This window comes from Anolis sagrei, chromosome 3 (assembly GCF_037176765.1).
Source record: "Anolis sagrei isolate rAnoSag1 chromosome 3, rAnoSag1.mat, whole genome shotgun sequence".
Classification (NCBI taxonomy): Eukaryota; Metazoa; Chordata; class Lepidosauria; order Squamata; family Dactyloidae; genus Anolis; species Anolis sagrei.
In genome coordinates, this window is record NC_090023.1 from 78620121 (window position 1) to 78643902 (window position 23782).

The window sequence follows — 23782 nt, forward strand, 5'->3', positions numbered from 1 at the left end:
TCAAACCAGTTGGCCTTGCTCTCCCGATCGGTGCTGTGAAAGCAAACCCCTTTCCGGACCCGTCTGGCTGGGCGCCTTCCCAAATACGGCCTTCGCTGCCCTTCTCAAGGCACAGGCCTCTGGGACCCAGAGCAGAGCTTGGCCGACAGGAGGCTTTCTTGCCCAAAGCTCAGCCCTTTCCCTCCGCAGGGGTCAATGGCAGGACTTTCCGAAGGGGAGAATGGTTTTCTTTCGTGTCTCCTGAGCTCAGCTCAGGGAGAACTCTGGGAGCGATTGGCTTCGGGCCCAGTCTTAAGGAGCGAGTCCACCGCAGGGATGAAAAGGAAGCTGACCTGGCGGGAGACGGTCCACTGTTGTAGGTGCAGGGGGCTACTGTTGTGGGTGCAGATCCTCCATGGATACACAAATTGGGCCACAGGACAGAGAAAAGAAAAACGTTCAGAAGTGGTCAAAGTCCAGTCTGCCTTGAAAAGTTAAGCCTTGTTGGAGGTGGAGGCTGTAGCCTATTTAGAAGGTGGACTGGTGTTTGTTTCATCCCTGACTGCACAAGTCTCCAGCTCTCAATGAGTAGTTAGCCTAGATAGACTGAGGGATTCCTCCCCAATTTCCTCTAGCTAGTTTGTTTTAAGAAAGGGCTAAGAAGGGGGGTTGTCTTACTCATCTTTGCATGGCACTATCTTCTCCTCTTTGAATACCTAGGAATGTGATCTCTTTACGGAAATGTAACTTCCTCTTTTAAAGGTATTTTTATTGCCCTGGGCTGGCCATGTGACCTGTCTCCATTTTCTGGCCTCTTCTTATTTTGTCTTCTCTAGAGTGAGGAAGCATCCTGCCATTGTCTAAGGCAAGATGTAGTAGATATAGTTACTTTTATTATTTTTCCTTTTTCTTTATCATAAGAAGATAGCTCAGTGAAGTTAGTCAGCTCCAAGAACCTTTCCTATCCAGAATGGATTTATTCTATCTTTAATAAACGTATTATTTTTGATCCTATGAGTTGTGGATCCATCCTGTTGAATGGAAACCAACCCTTGCTCACTACATGTAAGTTTCTGCTGCTTATGTACTGTGCATCCTGCACTCTGCTATATTTTTGGTAGAATCACCCCCAGAGAGGGTTATTTTGGCCTAACAGCTCCTGATTCCCAACAACTAGAAAGCAGGCAAAGAGGGAAGTCAAGCTCAGGCATGGGCAACCTTCTGCCCTCCAGGAGTTTTGGACTCCAACTCCCATAATTCCTAACAGCCTACCGGAGGGCAGAAGGTTGCCCAGCCTAGGCTAGCCCTAAATAGCCTAAAGGCACCTGGTCCCCTCTGATCTTGGAAGCTAAGCAGCGCCAGACGTGGTTAGTACTTGGTTGGGAGACCACCGATACATACCAGGTGCTGAAAGCTATATTTCAAAGGAAGGAGCTGGAAAAGACAATTTCTGAGTATTCCTTGCCTAATAAAAACCCTATGGAATTCACGGGGGTCTCCATAGGTCAACACACTTTGTAGAATCTGAAAGGACTGAAAAAGCTAGGAAATAGCTGTCCTTGCCCACACTTTGCTCATCAAAGGGATGTCTCAGACTCCGGTGAGGAAGGCAAGGGAGTGAACTCTTTCTAAATCCGGCCCGGGCACTCCCCCTGCGCCTTTGGCCTGGAGCGGGAGGTCTCCAAGGAAGGCCTCCATTAAATATGTAATAGCTGCTGGTGACAAGCGGTTGCTTAGGGCTTAAGGCGAAGCGGGAGAGGGGAGAGGCTGGTGGCGGCGAAGCCCTGTTTCTGCTGGAGCTCGGCTGCACAGTGCCTGCCTCGGTGCTCATTATAAATAGTTAATCAAAATGGCCTGACTTGAATCCGTACTTTCCCGTGGTCTTGTTATTCTTTCGCTGGTAAGCCAAGGACTCTTGGATTCAGAATCTGTGCTCATCATGGGCTTCTGAAACAAAATGGCCCTTATCTGATCTGGAGCATGGCTCCTTCCATTTATTTCGGCAATTAATTTCTAAGGAAACTCTCATCCTGATCTCAGCGTAAAACAGGAAGGAAACGGGGTTAGGTTGCATGTTATGAATCAGCATCTCCAGAACGGAATTGCTTGGGTTATTGGCCTGAAAACATATAAAGGGAATGAGTTTGGGCCTAGTTTATTTGAAAATTGCTTCCAGTACATACAGTTAGGACTTGAATTAATAGAATTAGATAAGTAAAATAGTAGAACTGTGAAGTGTTTCTTTATCTGATTTCTGTTGTTACAGAGAGGAATATATATATATATATATATATATATATATATAGACAATGTTTTTATCAAGGAGACACTAATGTTTTATGCTTTTATTGGTGTTGTTATGGTTTTTATGATATGTGAATGTTTTTAATTCTATTTATGGTATTGAGGGCATTGCCCTGTAGACCACCTTGAGTCGCCTGTGGGCTGAGAAAGGCGGTATACAAATATAGTAAATAAATAAATCTATATAAATAAAAATGTAATGTTCGTTTGTGGGATTAATATAACTCAAAAACCACTGGACGAATTGACACCAAATTTGGAGACAATATACCTGTCAGGCCACGGAGTGAGTGACCATCACTCATAAAAACACTGAAAAACACAGGGAAGGGACTTAGCCAAAACACAAAAACTACATTACAACGCATGCGCAAAACCACATATATACACAAACAAACAAATATATAGACATATACACAAATATCTACACACATATACACACACATATATATACACACTAACACATATACACAGACTGGTCCACAGCAACACGTGGCAGGGGAGGGCTAGTAATAAATATATATATATATATACACACATATATATATGTCTACAATATGTATACAGTCACATACATAAATAAATATAATATTTCCATGTCAAAATACATAACATAAAATGGGGATTTTGTATTACTAGATTTCCCCTAGTTTCCTTACTTTGCTGTCTCTTCAAAATGTCAGAACCTTTAAAAATAGCATGTAACCTTCAAAGATGCCAATAGTCCAAAAGCCAGAGGTTTATAAAGTAAACCGAATATAGGTAACATTAAAAGTCCAATCGATGAAACAGAGGGACATTATTTTCATTTACCCAAATAGACTTGATTTACTAAAGCACAATAGAGTAATTTAAAAAATATGTTTATAAACACAGGGTCATCTGTCGCGGGGGGGGGGGGGTGTGCTTTGAATGTGATTGTCCTGATTCTTGACTGGACTGATTGGACTGGATGGCCCACGCGGTCTCTTCCAACTCTAGGATTCTATGTTTTTCATGGAATAAGGCATGAGTTCGAAATAAGGCATTTCTGATACTGCTTCATTTTGTTTCTGGTTCGATGCTATTGTCCAATTACAATTCCAGACAGGAATCAATCAGGGCCAGCTAATCACTCCCAACAAAGGATTCCCCCAGGCAGTAGGAAGCCAAGCCTAGAAGCTGCAAGGCTATTCAATGCTAATCAAGGTGGCCAATTGCAACGTTCTCACTTGCCTCCAACAGACAAGAGTTCTTTCTCCCACCTTGGACATTCCACAGATATATAAACTCCGCTTGCCTAGTTTCCAACAGAGCTCACAACCTCTGAGGGTGCCTGCCATAGATGTGGGCGAAACGTCTGGAGAGAATGCTTCTGGAACAGCCCAGAAAACTCACAGCAACTCAATGATTCTGGCCATGAAAGCCTTAGGCAATACAATTACACTGCTTTCTCTGAATTTCTGCTTCTTTTTTGGTAGAGCAAGTCAATTGTTTGATGTGGTGTTTTTTCAGGAAGGTTCAAAATGCCTTTAAAATGAACCAAGACGTTCCTTCTGTAGGCAATGGCAGCATCACTCTCATCTTCTTTTTGCTTATAGGGCTAACTCTGCTAATCATCAACCACAATCAACATTTAATTCATTGGGTGACAGACAACACTGAAAGGCAAGGCGGGCTGATTCCGAACAAAAGGAATGGGCTGAGTTTGGCCATTTCAGTTCTCTCTTTGGCTTCAGAAGTGCTAAAGACTTGCTTTCAGAATTAAGGAGGTCTAGGTGTATGGGGAGGATGGTTCAATCCAGGAAGGACAAATGTCATGCCCTACTCCTAATGTCATGTTCCCTTGATATCCTATCGTTAGGCCTAGTTATAGCATGCCTATTGAATCGATTAGATTTCTCTACACAAGGCACGGGCAAACTTGGGCCCTCCAGGTGTTTTGGACTTCAACTCCCACCATTCCTAACAACCTCAGGGTCCTTCTTTTTTCCCCCTCAGCCCTGAGGTTGTTAGGAATTGTGGGAGTTGAAGTCCAAAACACCTGGAGGGCCCAAGTTTGCCCGTCCCTGCTCTACATGTTGATTAGCCATTTAATAATTGATTCAAAGGGTCTCCTCTAGTTGGGACTAACCAGCAGAAGCCCAGGGAAGATGTCCAAAGGGGATTTCCATGCTTGAGGGGGGGATTCCAATCCTAGTCTTCCCAGTTATAGCCCAGTGCTGGAACCACGATACCTCCACGTCTTCTCTAATTAATCCTGCCTTGTCATGAAACCCATGGCAGCCTCAGTGTAGTTATCTTGGCTTCTAGGGAGTGCCACATTTGCTTGGAAAGGCTTCTTATGTAGGACAGATGCCTGGTGGGGCTTCAGCCTCTGGCTGAGACACTTCAATGGGTGGATTTATCCAGCCCTTGTTGCGGTTGCTTTTGTTGATGTTTTTGTTGTGAAGCACTAAATTCCAAAGACTGTTTGTATCTATGGCCTGGAAAAAACGAAGAAAAGAGAGAGGAAAAAATGACGATGCTGGAAGGAGAATAAACCAAACACCCATGTGGTGCATATTTCTTGAATTCCATTTTTGTGAGTGTCAAGAGCGACTTGAGAAACTACAAGTTGCTTCTAGTGTGAGAGAATTGGCCCTATGCAAGGACGTTGCCCAAGGGATGCCCGGATGTTTGATATTTTACCATCCTTGTGGGAGGCTTCTCTCATGTCCCCGCATGGGGAGCTGGAGCTGACAGAGGGAGCTCAACTCACTCCCCCCCCCCCCGGATTCGAACCGTGCCAGGGAGGCTCTAGGTTCTTGATTTCAATGAGAAGGATACAGTGGTTCTGTACTGTAGGGTTCGAAGTGGCCGGCTATCATAGGATAAGGAACCCTATGTAGTGCAATGGAGCAATTAGGGAAATTGGACGACAGCCCCCTGAATCCTACATCTAACGTGTCGACCCCGGTTATCTTTTCTAGGGAATTCTGGGGGCGCTTGCCGAACAACAACAAATATTCCAAGTGCTGGTTTTGAAACACCCCTAGATTGTAATGACAAAGCTTGGGGTCTCTTCCAACTATATGATTCCTTAGGAGGCACCCCAAAAATGTGTGACTGGGGGTTGGGCTGAATAGTTCTTGGAGTTTCTTCCTTGTATAGATTCTGAATGCAGGAGACATCCTTCCAAATGCATGGCTAGGGATTGGACTGGATGGCTCTTGGAGTCTCTTCCTTGCCTAGATTCTGACTGCAGGAGACACCCCCCAAAATACATGGCTGGCGGTTGGGCTGAATGGCTCTAGGAGTCTCTTCCTTGCCTAGATTCTGACTGCAGGAGACACCCCCCAAAATACATGGCTGGCGGTTGGGCTGAATGGCTCTAGGAGTCTCTTCCTTGCCTAGATTCTGACTGCAGGAGACACCCCCCAAAATACATGGCTGGCGGTTGGGCTGAATGGCTCTAGGAGTCTCTTCCTTGCCTAGATTCTGACTGCAGGAAACACCCTCCAAAATACATGGCTGGGGTTGGGTTGGATGGCCCTTGGAGTCTCTTCCTTGCCTAGATTCTGACTGCAGGAGACACCCCTCCAAATGCATGGCTGGGTGTTGGGCTGGATGGCCCTTGGAGTCTCTTCCTTGCATAGATTCTGACTGCAGAATCCTGGGTGCAGCATTGAGGATCTGTCTCAGCCAGGAGACCTTGCAAGGCTGACATTTTAGGGTCGCCCCTCCGTCCTGCTCGGCTTTGTCCAGACAGCCTTTTTGCTACGGGAGGGAAACCTATTCTTTCCCCGCCGCGAAAGAAGGAGAGGAGGGGCGGAGAACCAGAGCCCCTTCCGAGGGGGGCAAGTGAAGGGGTCGCTTCTTGGGAAGCGCCCACGCCTTGCTCCAGGGCCGAGGAGGAGAAGGGAGAAGGGAGCCGGGAGGCCTTGCCCCCCCCCCCTTTGCCTCTTTAAAAGAGAAGGCTTGCGTTGTATTCTTCCCCCACAGAAGCGCGAGGCTCCTCGTCCCGAACAATGCGGACATTCAGGCCCCACAGTAGTTCGCCTTTCTGTGGGACCCTGGCAAGAGAAGCGCCATTCTTCTTCAGAGGGCGCGACAAAGGCCTCGAACAGCCCAACGGGGCTCGGCGAGGTTGGCAAATGGGGCTTCGGCAGAGCCAAAGGAGCTGAAACTGGCAGGCCTCCGCTGCCTGACAAACAATGGCCTCGTCCGGTGGGGGAAGAAAGAGGGCCCTTGAAAGCACTTCAACCGGCCCAGTTGATGAGGGGGGTGGGGGAGGGTGCAGGGTGTGTGTGTGGTGTGGTCAGAAACAGTCCGGACCACCGAGAGCAGGTTTGAAGGCCAAGGACGCTGGCAATGGGCAACAACAAAGAGCCTTGCCTTTCAAGACTGCTTGATAATAACACTGGCGAATACACATTTTGGTGCCTCAAAGATTAGTCCTGTGTTTAGGTATATTTAACCTGCTGATTCAAAAAATTGCATTAGGTTCATCCTATGGACTCTAGTTTTTAATATACATATGTCATCTGTCTCCCATAGAAAACCATCTAAGAAACTAGATCTGATGTGGTCTAGCCAATGCAATGTTCTGAGTCAAAGGCCCCAAATAACCCCAGAAACTATTAGAGAGCATAACCTTTTAGAGAAGAGCAAAAAAGAAAACTCTTTAGAGCAGAATCTCCTCTCATTGTATACAACCAAATACAATTATGCAAGGCAATGGTTTCAGTTGTTAGACTGAATAACCTGCAATCTCCGATCTGTCAGGAAAAGAGATTTGCCAGTGCATAAAATAGCAGAGCTTTAGAAGTGGTTTTTTTCAGTGCCAAAAAAGTGCTCTTCCATAAAACAACTTAGTATCATAGAATCATAGAGTTGGAAGACACCTCGTGGGCCATCCAGTCCAACCTCCTGCCAAGAAGCAGGTAAATTGCATTCAAAGCACCCCAACAGATGGTCCTTTCATGTCATGCACTTGTTTCATTTCACTTGTTTCATGCACTTGTTTCATGGACTCAAGAGACAAAAATGAATTAGACTTTGATGGAAATAACATATTTAGTTTACTCACAATTTTCATGTGTCCAGCGTACACAGGTACAAAAACTTATTAGTCCAGTTTCAAATATCTTTGAGATGGTTCCCTGTGCCAGCTGGCCAGGCCAGGGCATCTCTCTTGTAACAAAACAGCTATTAACAGGTCACATAATCAAAATCTTCCGGGCTGTATGGCCATGTTCCAGAAGCATTCTCTCCTGACGTTTCACCTTCATCTATGACAGGCATCCTCAGAGGTATCCTGGTATATAAACGGTATCTCTCTGGGCAGCTAAATCAGGAAATCCCAACTGGATGGCCCCCCACAAGGGTCTTCCTCCAGGGCCAAACCAAGAATGGGCAACCTGGAAGTCCCTCAATAGACTCAGAAGTGGAGTGGGCAAATCAAAAGACAACCTGGCAAAATGGAACTACCTAAAAGAATCCCAAACCTTGTGTGACTGTGGAGCAGAACAGGCAACTCTGCATCTGTATGCTTGTCCATTGTGCCCTGCCTCATGTACAGAAGGGGAATTGTTGGAGGCTACAGACAATGCCGTTGCTGTTGCCCGTTTTTGGTCAAAATATATTTAGCCGCCTGCACACCTTCTATTTTTATCAGTTTTATACTAATTTATGCAATGCTTTTGATACAAAATAATAATAGTAGTAGTAGTAGTCAAAAGGAGAGGAGGGAAAACATGTGATCTGCAGCCCTTTTCATAACTTCCCAGAAACCATAGAGCAAAGGAAGCTGCACAACAGACCATACATACAAAAAAAGAGCAAGAAACAAGATCATAGACAAGCAGATTGCTAGAGAAGGCTTTATGAAGGCTGCCCTTCCATCAGGACCAGGCCTAAAAACCAAGACACCAATTTTTGTTTCTTTGGGCAGTGTATAGCAAGAGTTTTTCTGGGTGAAAATCCTTGAGTATAACCCAAAAATGTCTGTTGTATAGGCAACAGTGGTAGGGTGTTGACTGTAAGATTAGAAAGACATACAAAGCACCAATTGTTGGGAAATGCAACTATTGCCTTGTCACCCACAGACCTTTCAATTGATTCCAGTTGAATCTGTTGCTCTTTCCCCACTCCAGTTTACCAAATGACCTTCGAAAATCCAGGTACAAGCTAGCTGAATTTGATAAGACTGGGGAAAACGATTACTGACTGAACTGGCTACCTCCAGACTTTATTCATTTTCTTTCTGAATGTTAACAACCCCCCCCCCCCCCCCGCACAAGATGTGCAGTGCTTGTTTTCAAAGGAGGAAGAAGGGGGAGGGGAGAATGTGGCTGCACCTTTAAGACCAACTAATGTTTATTTCAGCATGGCTTTCACCCCTTCGTGGGCCCCCTCATGGCGCAGCAGGTTAAACTGCTGAGCTGCTGAACTTGCTGACCAAAAGGTTGACGGTTCGAATCTAGAAAGCGGGGTGAGCTCCCGCTGTTAGGCCCAGCTTCTGCCAACCTAGCAATTTGAAAACGTGCAAATGTGAGTAGATCAATAGGTACTGCTTCTGTGGGAAGGTAAGGACGCTCCATGCAGTCATGCTGGCCACATGACCTTGGAGGTGTCTATGGTCAGCACTGGCTCTTCAGGCTTCGAAATGCAGATGAACACCACCAACCAGAATCGGACTAGACTTAATGTCAGGGGAAACCTTTACCTTTAGCTTTCACCCCTTCAGAAACAAGCTGAAGATTCAGGTATCACTCTGTGCTGCATCTGAAGAAGTGGGTTTAAATCCATGAAAACTTCTGCTAAAACACCCCCCCCCCCTAATCTGAGTGTGCAAGTAAATGAATTAGTGCAAGAACAAAGGATCCGAATCATCTGCATATTTTTTTGTTTGCTAAATGTTTGTTCCTCCTTTCTCTCCAGATAGAGTTTTCCTTGAGCTAAACCTCTCCTCTGTAGCCATTCAAGAGACCCTCACTAGGAACATTGACCCGCCTAGACCAGCCATGGGCAAATTTCAGCCCTCCAGGTGTTTTGGACTCCAACTCCCACAATTCCTAAGAGCCTACCGGCTGTTAGGAATTGTGGGAGGTGGAGTCCAAAACACCTGGAGGGCCGACGTTTGCCTATGCCTGGTCTAGAGGCTAGCAATGGATTCAAACTTCAGGAAAAGAGCATTGGGAACAATTTCCCGGACAGTAAGAGGCTGTCTTAGAGCATGGTGGAGTCTCCTTCTCTAGATGTTTTTTATGCAGAAACTGAGTGGCCATTTGTTGGGTGTGCTCTGATTGCGTGTTCCTGCATGGCAGGGGGTTGAATTGGATGACCTTTGTGGTCTTTTTTAGCTCTATGATTCCTTATGATTCTCTCTTTCCCCAAGTCAGACCCTACCCTTTGGTTTCCTGGCTGGTTTGCAAATCTTGAATTGATTCAACCAGCTGGTTTGGGAGATGAAGGCTGGATCTGAAGGCTGAAGAAGAAGAGAAGGATGAGAGGAGATATGATAGCCATGTATAAATATGTGAGAGGAAGCCACAGGGAGGAGGGAGCCGTTCAGCCGTGAAGCTCTCTGTCCCGGAGTATGTTGGAGGCTCCTTCTTTGGAAGCTTTTAAACAGAGGCTGGATGGCCATCTGTCAGGGGTGATTTGAATGCAATATTCCTGGTTCTTGGCAGGGGGTTGGAGTGGATGGCCCATGAGGTCTCTTCCAACTCTATGATTCCATGATTCTATCTACACTGCCATGCAATGAAGCTAGTGTAGCACCTTATACCACAGTTTGGACTGCCCTGGGTTGTTGTAAGTTTTTCGGGCTGTATGGCCATGTTCCAGAAGCATTGTCTCCTGACCTTATGCCTGCATCTATGGCAGGCATCCTCAGAGGTTGTGAGGTCTGTTGGAAACTAGGAAAAAGGTGTGTGTGTGTATTCTAGTTTCCAATTGACCTCACAACGAGGGCTGTAAGGAAGGTTGTATTAGGGGTTCAACCTCCGCTGCCCCCCCGAATTTTTTTCTGGCTATGGCACTGCTCACAACCTCTGAGGATGTCTGCCATAGATGCAGGCGAAATGTCAGGAGAGAATGCTTCTGGAAAATGGTCATACAGCTCGGAAAACTCACAAAAACCCAATGATTTCGGCCATGAAAGCCTTCGACAATACACTGGACTGTCGTGTTTGGCCGTGTCGACCCAGCCTCAGTTTCTCCAGGAGGAGGCCGAGTTGCGGGGACACGAAGCCCCTCTTGGAGGTCAGTTCGGGCGCCCACCGAGGTCTCGGAGGGTCTCTCCTTGGGCCGGGAGCCGGAGGCCGGCGGGTCAAAGGTCTCGACCTTTGGCTCAGCCTACTGAGGCCGCTGTCTGAGGACTTAACACTTGTGTGACTGGGCCGGAGCAGGAGCGAGGCTGCAGGAGGAGGGAGACGCATTCCTCCGGACTGGAAAGTCCTTCCCCGAGATGGGAAGGGAGAAAGGCTGGGGGAGAGCTGCACCTGAGCCACATTTGCACGCAGATTGGCACGCATCGGGGACATTGGGTGGCGTGTGCTTCTGCCTGCGTCAGTTTGTGCTTCACCCCAGCGAAGGACACATCCCCCCTCTCTATATATAAGGGGACGTGTCCTTCGCTGGGGTGATAAATATATATAAATAGCGAATTGGCAACAACCAGGACGTGTTCCCTATTTCCAGCCGCCAAGGATGCCTCCCCCAATCGCTGAAGCTGGGCTATTCTTCTTTATCGCCTTTTGAGGATCAGTCCTTTCTCTCTTTTCACGGCAGCTAAGAGGGAGATGCTGATCTGGGTTTACTGGCTGCGATCGCGCAATCTCTCTCTCTTTTTCCTCAGTCTCGAAAGGGAGGGGGGAGGATTTGGAGAGGCAGCGCTCCTTCTAAACAGGCAGGTCGCCAAGGCAGCCATCGTGTGCTCCCTTTGTGTGAGAGTGGGCGACTTGTGGGGCTTTCAAACTCAGCACCCCCCAATCAAAATCCTGGCTACGGGCCTGGGTACACACGGGTGGGAGGGGTGGATGAGGTGTGTGTGTGTGTGTAAGGCCACATTCAGGGCCATAGCCAGACAAAAGGAAATCAGGAAGAGTAGTTCCATAGCACAAAATAATTTATATAGTATGGCTCATTCTATATTTTTATATAGACTTAATTAAATCAATATTCTATTTTAGTTACAAAGTTTCAAGTCTTAAAATCACGGATAACGACTGTGAATTGGTAATTTATAATTACAAAAGAATTTTGCAAGATCTGTTGGAAACACTTGAAAACTGTGTCAATACACTTTGACAGAAATCAAGCTCCATTGATAAACTTCGGTGGGCATCCAAGTGTGGAATACAGCCATTCAAACTGTAATCTTGTGCAGTTAATTGGGAGTACGTTCCACTGAATTATTTGGGGCTTTACTTCTGAGTGAGTATATATATGCTTTAACTGAGTATTTATTTAGTGACTTGAATATGAAATGAGTATTAGAAGAATTACTGTCTCACCATCACCACCCTAATACCTAAAACACTTCCATGTTGTGGGGAAAGTGCAAGTCCAGTCAATCTTTCTTGCTCCATTGTGTTTCTTATGTATGTTTTCAAACCTTTAAGAGTTAAAACTGCCTATATATAGGCATTGCAATGTGAAGCTACTATATGGAAAAGGGGAGGGGGGAGCAAGGAGGGAAAGGCCTAATGCCCTATTAGGAACCTGCCTCCTACCTAACGCTGAAGCAAAGAGCACAGCAGGGGGGCACAGCAGCCTTAAATAGCCTGCAGCTCTGCCCCTGTCAACCGCCCCCCACCAAGTCTCGTCTCCTTCATGAGGGCCTTCATCACCCCCCCCCCCCAACCTTAGGCTTTGCCTGCCAGTTATAGGTGGGCCAACTTGGTTGCTTCCATTATATTGGCCATTGCTGCAAGTTATGACAGTGTGAATAAATGGTCAAAATTTGCTTGAAGTAGTGCTTGCAGTTCTGGAGGGACTCCTTTAATTTTTGCTTCTCGTAGACTTAGTACAGGGATTTGGTAAGCCAGTTAAAATGCATAAGTAAACTTTTGGGGGTTGAACCCTTAACCCACCCCCACCCCTCACCCCTTGGCTACAGCCCTGGCCACATCTGCATTGACTATTCAATGCAGTTCAAAACTAGCTTCAAAACCTAGGTGTCTGGAGCATGTACTCCCACGAAAAGCCTCAAAAGAAAGCCCTTAATGTTTGTCTCATCCTCATCTAGGCCTCAGACTGCTTCAAGAATTCCCCATGTCGCCATCTGCACAGCCAAACCACTTTCTTCAATGTCGGTTTGAAACTGCATCCAACCAGTCAATGTGGATGGGCCCAGAGGGAGAAAGAAACCGCGCGGGAGGGAGAGGGAGGGGGGCATTCCTGCCCTCCTGCTTGCTTGGGTCAAACAGGGCCGCCCCAAGGCGAGGCCTAATCCCCGTGACGCGGCCTCGGGCAGGCGCCCCGAATTGCTCGAGTCCGTGGGGCGCACGGCGGGTTTGGCGGAAGGAGAAGCAGCAGCTGGTGGGTTGGGGGGAAGGGGCGCGGGATACGTTGTCCTTGGCCAGGCAAAAGAAGCGATTCTGCTCCTTCCTTCCTGCCTGCCTTCCTTTTTTCCTTCCTTCCTTCCTCCTCGTCAAGAGACTCAGGCTCCGCGGAGGCAGCTCAGCCTCCCTCCTCCCGCTCCGCTTCTTAACCGGCTGGATTTGACCTTGGTGGCCTCGGCTGAGGCTGTTGTTTAGCCCAGGCAGCCGCTCGGGGAACATTTCCCTGGTGATTCCCTCCCCCTCCCTCCTCCTCCTCCTCCTTCTCGGCCTCTCCTTCCAGCAAATGGATCGCTCTTTGTACTGCCTTTATCTTGTGAGGAGGGAAACAGCCCTCTCTCCCGAGATTGCCCCTTCCTTTGCCGTCACAGTCTTTCTACTCCTTTCCCAAGTCCCAGAAAGATCCCCCAAGCCCGACCCACTGCAGGATGATAGAGCTATAGGGTCGTAAGAAATTCCAAGGGACGTACAATCCAACCCCATGCCACGGAGGAAAATACTACGAAAGCCCTCCCGACAGATGGCCATCTAGCTTCTGGGCTGCTGTGAGTTGTCTGGGCTATATGGCCATGTTTCAGAAGCATTCTCTCCTGACGTTTTACCTACATCTATGGCAGGAACCCTCAGAGGTTGTGAGGTCTATTGCAAACTAGACACGTGGGGTTTATGTATTTGTGGAATCTCCAGGTTGGGAGAAAGAACTCTCCCTTTTAACTTCCAAGTCTGGCTGGTTGCTGCCTGGGGAATCCTTTGTTGGGAGGTGTTAGCTGGCCCTGATTGATTCTTGTCTGGATTTCCCCTGCTTTTTGAGTGTTGCTCTTTATTTTGAGTGTAGCCAGATTTTGTTCATTCCACAGATATAGAAACCTCACTTGTCTAGTTTCCAACAGACCTCACAACCTCTGGGCATGCTTGCCACAGATGCAGGCGAAACGTCAGGAGAGAAAGCCTTTAGAACAGGGGTCTTCAAATTATGGCCCGTGGGCTGGATAAGGCATTCCAAGGTCATTTACCCGGCCCTCGCTCAGGATCAACCTAAGTCTGAAACAACTTGAAAGCACACAACAACAACAATAAACCTATCTCATCAGCCAAAAGCAGGCCCACACTTCCCACTGAAATACTAATAAGTTTATATTTGTTAAAAATGTTCTTCATTTTAATTATTGTATTGTTTTTAAGTGTTTTTGCACTACAAATAAGATATGTGCAGTGTGCACAGGAATTCATTCATGTCTTTTTCAAATTATAATCTGGCCCTCCAACAGTTTGAGGGACTATGACCTGGCCCTCTGTTTAAAAAGTTTGAGGAGCCCTGCTCTAGAACATGGCCATATAGCCCGAAAAAACCTACAACAACCCAGTGATTCCAGCCATGAAAGCCTTCGACAATATAGACTCCTCAACCTCTGAGGATGGTTGCCATAGATATGGGCGAAATGTTAGAAGATAATGCTTCTGGAACATGGCAGCAAACCAGTGATTCCGGCCATGAAAGCCTTCGACGACACATCTAGCCTCTGTTTACAAACCTCCCTTCCTCCTCACCGCGAAGCAGCACATATTCCTCTATCGAACAGCTCTTACCATCAGGAAATCCTTTCTAATGTTTAGGTGGGATGTTTTTCCCCCTTGCTATTTGAACCCATGGCTCCCCAGAGCAGCAGAGAACAAGCTCGCCCCCTCCTCAATGTGACATCCTTTCAAATACGGCCACGGGTTTGAAAGGAGCCAGAAGATTTTCCAGGGAGATCCCTGCACCGTGTATTTTCCAGCCTCGCCTTCTTTGGAAGCGCATTGGCTTGCCAATAAAACCCCTCTGCTTTTTTTTTTCTTCCACCCAGGAGAGTAAGAGCGCTTCTGGCTGTGTTTTTGTATTGCTTTGCAAGCGCCGTTTCCTTCCACGGAGAGAAGGAAGGCGACCCGATCGTGGCAGGAAATCATTTGCTGGGCCAGGGCAAAGGCAAAGGAAAGGGGCCCACAGCGACAACAACAACGAGCCAGGGAAAAGGCAGGCAGGGAGAGAGAGAGGGGAGGAAAGGCACACGGTATAAATCTGGCAGCATCTGGAAGAGAGAGAGAGAGAGAGAGAGAGACCTTTATGGAACAATAGATGGAGTGGGCGGCGGAGGGGGAGGTTATGTCTATGACGTTCGCCCTTTCAGCAATAACAACAGATCGATCCCTGCTTCCCCTCCTACAAAGGCTCCCACGGACAGCATGTTTGATGGTGGATATGTTTTACTTTGGGAGGGGGGAGAGGAGGGACACAAGGATGTAAATAGAGCATCCCACACCTCGGGATGTGAATATATAGAAGCAGCGCGCCGCGTGTTTGTTGGCACGGCCTTGGGCGCCAGGCTCAACTCGGAAACAGGGAAGGAAAGTTGGTCTATTTTTAAGGTCGCCGTTGCTTGGGCTCGCCATGCTTCCAGCAAAGCAAACGCTTCGGGAAGGGAGCGGTGCGGGAGGACGGAAGGAAGGGAAGAAGGAAGGGGGGGGGGGGAGAGGGAAAGAAAGGCCTCGTGGGCCGAGATAAATGGAGGGATTGACTGCAGCTCGCTGGTCCAAGGAGAATGACTGTGCAGGAAGGAAAAGGCTTCCGACGTATCTCCGGGAGAGAACGAGCGAGCAAGAGAGCACGAGGAAAGGAGAGACGAGCTTCCTCCTCCGCTGCAGACTCCCCTTCCCCCTCCCCGCCTCTGCGCCTGCGCACTGGGCCCTGGAGGGCCGCCTGCTCAGGAAGCGTGCCCCGCGCTGCCTCTCCGGCCTCTCGCTCCAGCAAGGCGTAAGGCCCCATTAATATGAAACGCCTTGCTACACAAAAAGGCGTCGCTAATTAGGAAATTGATGGGGACTCGGGGAGGGGCCGCCTTTGTGCTCCAGGCCTGTCGGGAGACACAGCTGAACACAGCAGACCCTGCCTGGCGGCCTCCGGAGACCAGCACGGCTTCGCCAGGCCTCGCCCGGGGCAACGGGGGGGGGGGGCTGTAGCGAGAAGGGGGGAGATTGGTGCCCACCCGCTTGACCCACCACGAGGGTCTCAGTAGGATTCCACATCGGCTAGGCTTTATCAGAGAAAAATCAGGAGGTCTTGTTGGGTGCATCTACACTGTAGATTTAACGCAGTTCGACACCACCACTAGGACCAGGGAAGCTATGCTACCCCTCTATTCTGCCTTGGTTAGACCACAGCTGGAATACTGTGTCCAATTCTGGGCACCACAATCGAAGAGAGATATTGACAAGCTGGAATGTGTCCAGAGGAGGGCGACTAAAATGATCAGTGGTCTGGAGAACAAGCCCTATGAGGAGTGGCTTAAAGAACTGGGCATGTTTAACCTGCAGAAGAGAAGGCTGAGAGGAGACATGATGGCCATGTATAAATATGTGAGGGGAAGCCACAGGGAGGAGGGAGGAAGCTTGTTTTCTGCTACCCTGGAGACTAGGACTCAGAGCAATGGCTTCAAACTACAGGAAAGGAGATTCCACCTGAACAACAGGAATAACTTCCTGACTGTTCAGCAGTGGAACTCTCTACGCTGAAGTGTGTTGGAGGCTCCTTCTATGGAGGCTTTTAAACAGAGGCTGGATGGCCATCTGTTGGGAGTACTTTGAACGTGATTGTCCTGCTTCTTGGCAGGGGGTTGGACTGGATGGCCCACGAGGTCTCTTCCAACTCTATGATTCTAACTTCCTGAGTTTGAAAGTCCCTTGGAGACTTCTTTCTAGATCCTTCTCCAATCAAACTTCACAAAGCTCTTCAGGCAGGATCACTGGTGATCCCCACCAAAAGACCTGGAGGAGAAAGTACTCTGCATATTCTCAGAAGTGTTCTTTCTTCAAGGCCTGAGTTGTTTAATCTGCTATTTCTAATCACTCATGCAAAGTTCCTGTGAATGCATGCTATAGAATTAATGCAGTTTGACACCATCTGAACTGCCATAGCTCAATGTCAGACAAGACAAGCATTCCACAGGATGGTAAAACATTCAGGCATCTCCTGGGCAACGTCCTTGCAGATGGCCAATTCGCTCACACCAGAAAATACTTACAATTTCTCAAGTCACTCCTGACAATGAAAACAAAAAAGCACAGTGCTATGGAATCATGGTGGTTGTCGTCTTACCAAGGCCTTGAATCTTCTCTGCCAAAGAGTGCTGGTACCTTACCAAACTAAAACTCCCAGGATTCAATTGCACTGAGCCACAGCAGTGAAAGTGATGTGGAACACATTGATTCTACACATTGATTCCACCCTTTGTCCTTCAGGGCTGGTGAGCATGGGTTGCATTACTAAACACTCCTTCAGAATAAAACAAAGTTGTTTCCTGCAGAAAGGTCGATGTGTTTGCACCTACACTGCTCTGTTACAGGCTCTCATCCTATGGAAACCAGAGTTTTGGGGCTTAGTAAAGTACCAGTGTAAGCTTGAAGGCCCTGCTCAGCCAAGATAACTCACTGAATAACCACAAGGAATTCACATTATCTCAGCCTCAGAGGAGGGCAATGGCAATCCCTTTTGAATTAATCACACTGCCCCAAACCCCCACAATAGTTTCACTTTAGGGTTGGTACAAGTTCAAAACACCCTGAAGGCACATATCAAGAACAACAAAATACTTTGAATTCTCAGCTGGAGAACCTCTAGCCCAGTCTCCTAAGCTACAGCAATAGAGCTCTGTGGCAGAAAGCTCTAAGCACCCTTCACCATCGATAAATTAGATATGCTACCAGCCCAGCCTGGGGTGAGCTCCTGGTCATTAGCCCAGCTTCTGCCTACCTAGCAGTTTGAAAGCAAATGTGAGTAGATAAATGGGCACCGCTTTAAAGTGAGGAGGTATTTAAGTCACCCATAAGGAAATGCCAGAAAATGCTGAGGATTTGATCAAGGATGACGTTTACAGGGAAGATGGAGTGACAGCATCCCACCCCCCAATGACTAGAACTGAGCACAGCCTCCAAGATGCTGAAGATGGGAAAGCCTATATATACCTCTATCTATGTACAGTTGTCTGTCTTGTCAGTGTATGATGGCATTGGATGTTTGTATATATGTGTTTTGTGAATAAATATAATACTGCAAAAAAATAAATAAACAAACAAAATCTTTTATCTGGAGCAATTCTCAGTCATACTTAGTCATGCATCCTCCCCAAATTAGGCCAGGCTAGGTCAGTTCAAGCCTGATCCTTTGCACCTTTCTGCCTCATTTTAAACATCACTTGCAAGTGAACAGCTCAGGTTTCCACAGGAGTGTTGTTATGCAGGGGGAGGTGGTGGTGATTGCTTTATTCCTGTCTTCCGAACCACCCAGAGAACTCTGACTATTGAATGTTATAGAAATATAGTAAATGAATGTCTGTTTTCATTTGTATGTGCAAGCACCAATAAACACTTTTAAATAAAGGAAGATGATTAGTCATTTCTTACAAGCTGGGAAATGTTTCTTTGTAGCATACTGTTTCACCATAGCATTGTTGTTATCATCCACTCATATGCTATTCCATTTATATTATTTCTGCTGAAAATCTGCCTGTGGGATGCAAAAGTATATAGTTTTGGAAAATGTGAATCTCCATAACCATTTGGGAAATGGGATTCATAACCTTTTGGGAAACCACTAGTCACAAATACACACACACATTCAGCAAAAGTGTTAAACATATTCGCCTTTAAATCATGCTCTCAAGAGACAAAAATAAGCAGACTTCTTTAAATTTAACATAGGTGGTTTACTCACAAATTTAATGTATTCAGCGTACAGCTACTTTGCTTATCAATCCAGATTTGGAGTCGTTTCTCTGAACAGATAACACAGGGCATCTTTTTTATAATCTTAAGTTTGCTCTTCACAGTCCATTGTCTGTACAATCTAAAATGGAGTCTGAGATCCGAATAGTCCCAGATCTGGTCACATGGTTTGCAGTCCCTCCCACAACATAGATTTATACTAATACACACATACTGAATTATATACATAACAAATAATTAGTATGGGAGGCTTGTAGAAGGTTGCTGTTTCCAACAGCCTAACTACTCTATAGGCACCAGCTCCTGTCTCATCTCGGTTGCAATAGGATTTAAGTAGTTGTAAGAGAGTGTAGGTAACACAGGGCATCTTCCTTAGAAACAATAGTCCATATTCCAAAGAATGTCTCTGTTCTGAGAGACTAATAGAGTCTGTCTAGTCTCTAACCATACAATTCTTGCATTGGAGTCTAAATTGAACTGTTCCTGTAGTCTTCTTAAAGGCACACTGTTTCTAAAATGGAGACTGAGCCCTGAACATGCCCAGTTCTAATCACATGGGCTACAACCCCTCCCACAGCAAAGAGATTAAAGAAAACTGCAAACCAATACACACATATACAATACAGTAAGCAATTATATACATAACAAACAAGTAATGGATGCTTTAAAAGGTTGCAATTTCCAACATATAGGCTATACAGTATATACTGAATAGAAACTTTCCCTAAAAGGTTGTCACCAAACCAACCATCCTGACTGAAGAGAAAGGTTAACCACTCAGATCTAGAATGTGGGATAGATTTCATGTCAGTGTCTAACAAGGAGATAACCTCTTGTGATGTGGATCTGTCCCCTCTGAACTTGCCAGAATTGTGTCTTTAAGTACAGAGAGGGATTTACTGGGTAAGAGCACAACACATATAGGTGAACATCTGAGTCTTGATCAAATCCACATATCACGTTTTAATAGGACTCGAACAAGATGAACTTTCTCCTGAAAGCTATCACTCACTGGAAATAAACTCTGTCGATCTATTTCAAAATAAACTTGTTTAGGATGGAGCACCAATCATGTAAAAGAAACAATTCAACCCACAGCAATACTGTAAATGTATAACACTCTAGATCAGTGGTTCCCAACCTGTGGTCCATGGACCACCAGTGGTCCCCAAGAACTGAAATTTGGTCCACGGCCTCACTGTTACTACACCATTGCAATTATAGTGACTGGTCTTACAAAACCCTCTTATAGTGCTGAGGCTTATTAAATATGGTTTTCTGCAGACGAGCAGATTATGACTATTGGATGGCATATGTTCTGTATAAGAAACTTGAGCTGATGCAGTCCATCCAATGCAATTTTCTGAATCAGCACCTCAAATAACCAAACTGAATCTAAAGTTGGCCAAAAACTGATTCATAACCCTTTTGGTACTGATGTTGGAGAGTGCTCCCTGGTCAAAGTGATCCCTGGTCAAGAGGTTCCTGGTCAAGTGGTCCCTGGTCAAAAAAAGATTGGGAACCACTGCTCTAGATAAAGCAGCAAACACGAGTTGTCTCCACAATGTCTATCTTTCCCTTTCATATGTTTGGTAATAGTGTCCTAGGTACAGAAAAGTAATCAGAGCCCCAGGAATTTCATAGTACATGGATAGGACAAATATGGGAGCAAAGACAGAAGACAAAGAAATGGATAGTCAAAGATTGCTAATTAAATAACAAGAAAAGTCTTGTAGGAGTGAGCACTGAAGATGGACAGAGGTTTTTGAAACACCCAAGGAAAGGTTATTGCATGAGCCAGAGGGCCAAATCCATCTCCTATAAATTTGCACATAAATGGCCATTCTGCCTCAAGATGTAATATCAAAACATCAATTCTGCCTTAATTTGCAATGGCATAGCACAGAGCCACTTTCCTGGGAATCTAGGCAGAAGGGATTCTTGATTTTTTTGAAGTAAATTACAGCATCCAAGGGAAGAAGCAGTTTCTAAAGCATGCAGTCAAGCCTATCCTTTGCACTGGTTTTCAGGTTGGAAGGATGGCTCTGGAGTTTCAATGAAGTGGGCCCTGTAGTGTTGAAGACTACAGTGACACTTCCTGAAAAGCCTTCTCTTCACCAATTCCAAGGCTTCTGCTGACATTTACAAAAATGTATCTCGCACTGACTTTTTTAAAAAACATACTGCATTGGGTTGTCTTGGGGTTCCATTTGCACCCACATCTATGGGGGTGGTTGTGATTTCGTCAGTCATATAAAACTGAATGATGGCCTCAGTCCAGTTGTTAGCCTCAACTAGAATAAAATAATTCAATCAATGGTGCTTACAGAGATGTTGAGTGAATAACCAGGATTCAGTCAGCAGGTTTATTGTAGTTGGGACTAAGTGCTCGACCACTTTACATAATTGTAACAGTTTGATCCTAAATAAAGAGCAACACTAAAAAACAAAACAAAACAGGGGAATTCCAGATAGGAAACAATCAGGGCCAGCTAACACCTCCCAAAAAGGATTCCCCAGGCAGGAAGCATACAGACTTTGAAGCTGGAAGGCCATCCAATGCTAATCAAGGTGGCCAATTGCAACATTCACACTTGCCTGAAACAGACAAAAGTTCTTCCTCCCACCCTGGACATTCCACAGATATATAGACCCCAGTTACCTTGTTTCTAACAGATCTCTGAGGGTGTCTGCCATAGATGTGAGAGAAAAGTAAGGAGATTTCTTCTGTAACATGGCCAGACAGCCCGGGAAACTTACAGCAACCCAGTGATTCCGGCCATGAAAGCCTTGGACAACAGGTTGCTGTAAGTTTTCCGGACTCTATGGCCATGTTCCAGAAGCATTTTCTCCTGAAGTTTCGCCTGCATCTATAGCAGGCATCCTCAGAGGTTGCGAGGTCTGTTGGAAAATAGGAAAGTGAGGTTTATATATCTGTGTAATGTCCTGGGTGGGAGAAAGAAGAGTTAAATACTCATTTGAGTAAATCTTCTCCTTAGTGGTAAATATCCACTAGTATTCATGCAAGACAAATTAGGCTTCTCTGTTGTTAGACTGATATCTTTTGAATATGTATTGTCGAAGGCTTTCGTGGCGGGAATCACTGGGTTGTTGTAGGGTTTTTTCGAATTATTTTTATTATTATATATTTTGAATATGTTGCCAAAGAATTCTGGCGTCTCACCCAACTACAACTCCCAGAATTCCATATAGTGGAGCTTTGGCCGCTTAAGTGCTATTAACCTGCTATAATTGAAAGACATCGATGGAGACAAAAACTAATCCCAGAGACGCCGCAGTAAGAGCAGGAGAGACCCGAGGATTGACAAGCACAATGAATCCAAACTTTCTCGGGAGGACAGCTTCGTATTTGGGCGCCCTGCAAAACAGCGCAAGGCAGGCTCGGCTATGTACAGAACCTTTGGTGACCCTTGGCCTGGCCATGCTGCCCAGTGCAGGGCTTGACTTCAAGGAGAAAGCCTTGTCTATTGTGTGCAACGGATATAACACCGTCGTGATTGCAAAGAAACATCAGAGGTAGGTTTCAGGAAGGAGGTCCTACCCTTCTCCTGCACCTCGTTATGAAGAGTATGAATCTGAAATAATGTGTATGTGTTTTAAATCGGTTTCACACTCCTCCTTCTCCAATAAGGCGGGGGTCTTGGGACAATCAAAGCACAAAGGAAGAGATACCAACGAGCCCCAATTATTAGAAGTCAAAAGAAGGGAACCATCAGTAACACAGCCCAGTAACAACATTTTTTTTCTTGGTGTCTTGGTTTTTAGGTCTGTTCCTGGGGTAATTTGGGGTGCTGATTCAGAAAACTGCATTGATAAGACTGCATCCGCTCTAGTTTCTTAGACATGGTTATCAAGCTAATCATCTCCCAACAAAGGATTCCGCCAGGCAGGAATCAGCAAAGCTTTGAAGCTGAAAGGCTATTCAGTGCTAATCAAGGTGACCAACGTCACCTCAAACAGACAAGAGTTCATTCTCCCACCCTGGACATTCCACAGATATATATGCTTGCCATAGAGGTGGGTGAAAAGTGAGGAGAGAATACTTCTGGAACAAGGTCATACAGCTCGGGGAAACTCACAGCAACCCATGGTTATCATGCTTTTCTATGGGTGAGCAGATATATGGTATATGGCATGTGTTCTGTACCTTAAAAGCTAGAGCTCATTGGGGAAAATCGGTGCCTTTTTTGGAATCAGCAGGTCAAATATACCCAGAAACAGGCCTAACCTTTGAGGCATCAAAATGTGTGCTGACAAGTGAGATAGACAGATATCTATCTATCTGTAGCTGGATGATGAGATTGGACCTTTGTTTTTAACTAGGAGACGGAAATGATCTATGTTTTATTGACCTTAATATGATTGTATATTATATGTTAATGTTTTAAATGTTTTTAATTGTTTTGTGATGTTGGGTATTGAATTTTGCCCATGTAAACAGCCTTGAGTCGCCCATGGGCTGAGAAAGGCGGCATACAAATATAGTAAATAAATAAAATAGATGGGTAGATATATCGATATATAAATATATGTTTTTAAAACTCTAAGGGTGGGATACCCAAGGAGCCTCAGGGCCCTTCTACACTGTCATATAATCCAGAAGGTCAAGGCAGAAAATCCCACAATATCTGCTTTGAACTGAGTTATCTGAGTTCACACTGCCATATATTCCAGTTCAAAGCAGATAATGTGGAGTTTTATTTAGCTGAGTGGAAGGGGCTCCAGTCATTAGGAGTCAAAAGAAGGGAAACCTCAAGAATCAAAAGCATAAAGGATGAGATACCCAGCGAGTAAGCCTTAGCAGCTTCCCACTCGGGAAGGTGGGTCCTGCGTGGCTCTCCCCACTCGGCCCTGTCTCCCAGGACGTGGCCTGCCAAGCTTCCCGTGTTAGTTTCAGTCCAGGGCCCACCAGCATACAGGCGGTGCAGCCAGGCAGCGAAACACAAAGCAGGGGAAGGAGGAGGAAGGGAGGGAGGGAGGGAGGGAGCGAGAGACGAGGCAGGCAGGAGAGGGAGAGCCAACGAGGGAGGGAGGGAGGAAACAACAGCCGGAGGAGGGAGGGAGGAGGAGGAGGAAGAAAGGACGGAAGGAAAGGGAGGGAGGGGGGTCATCTGGCAAGGGGGAAGGGCCGGGAGGTTTATCACCTCGCCCTTGGCTGGCTGCGGAGGAGACGAGGCTGGGAAAGTTGAGCTTCC